Source organism: Mauremys reevesii, linkage group 12, assembly GCF_016161935.1.
Source record: "Mauremys reevesii isolate NIE-2019 linkage group 12, ASM1616193v1, whole genome shotgun sequence".
NCBI classification, from domain to species: Eukaryota; Metazoa; Chordata; order Testudines; family Geoemydidae; genus Mauremys; species Mauremys reevesii.
The window spans coordinates 37,344,220-37,345,109 of record NC_052634.1 but is presented as its reverse complement, the minus strand read 5'-3'; the positions used below and the strand labels follow the sequence as shown (position 1 = coordinate 37,345,109).

The 890-nt window shown below is 46.5% G+C and overlaps 1 non-coding gene across 1 annotated transcript; it reads left to right on the top strand.

The window, feature by feature from the left end:
- Window positions 1-456: 456 nt before the first annotated feature.
- TRNAS-GCU lies at window positions 457-538 on the top strand. The gene has a single exon. It is a non-coding gene; the product is annotated as a tRNA-Ser (tRNA).
- Window positions 539-890: the final 352 nt, after the last annotated feature.

Here is an 890-nt window from a genome sequence, read left to right as displayed (position 1 = left end):
CGAGGGTCCACAGCCATGGATAAGAGGGCACAGAGTGAAATGTTTGGGGACCCCTGGTTTAGGGTGATGTTCTCAATGGCTTCTATGCAGTCCAATAAAAGCTATTCCTCACCCACCCAGCCCTCCATCAGGACGGACTAGGTATGTTCTGCTGCCCCTCACTCATGCAGGAAGGATAATAACATTTCATTCCACTCAATGCTAAAGTGATTTGTAACCCACCAGCAGCCAAAACTGGTCATTTTGGGAAAGTGGCTCCATCATGCTGCATAGCTAGGCAGAGTAGGTGTGTCTGTGCAAACACGGTCTGTTCCTGAAGTCTTTCCCCCAGCTCCTCACTAGATGTGAGGGGGGAGCTCATTCAGCCCCTGCTTCCGCTTAGTGTTTAAAAACTCCTTATTGTCCCTATCTCTGCTGGCCTTAGATTTCTCCTCCTGTCTTCTTCTTGCCAACTCAGATGAGGTGGCCGAGTGGTTAAGGTGATAGACTGCTAATCCATTGTGCTCTGCACGCATGGGTTTGAATCCCATCCTCATCGGATGCTTTTAGTCGTCGCCCCTCCTTTGTAGACAAACATGTACCCCTTTGGTACAATGACAGATCAAACAATGTTCCTTCTTGCAAACAAAAACCTTCTCAGAAACTCAGAACTCCCTTGCTTTAAATAAAATGTCTAAATCCCAGATTTCTTAAAAAAAAATTCTCTAGTCCTGTATTTCTTAGTTTTTATCTCAAAAGGGAACATCCTCATCATCTCCCCCAAACACCCTGGGACCTGCCCAAATTATTAAAATACCATCAACCCGAGCAAGGCCAGAGCAGTGAACCAGAGCTAGTGTCTAGGCCAAGCTGCTCTGAAGGAGGCAACTCAAACATTTTCTCCCTGCTTC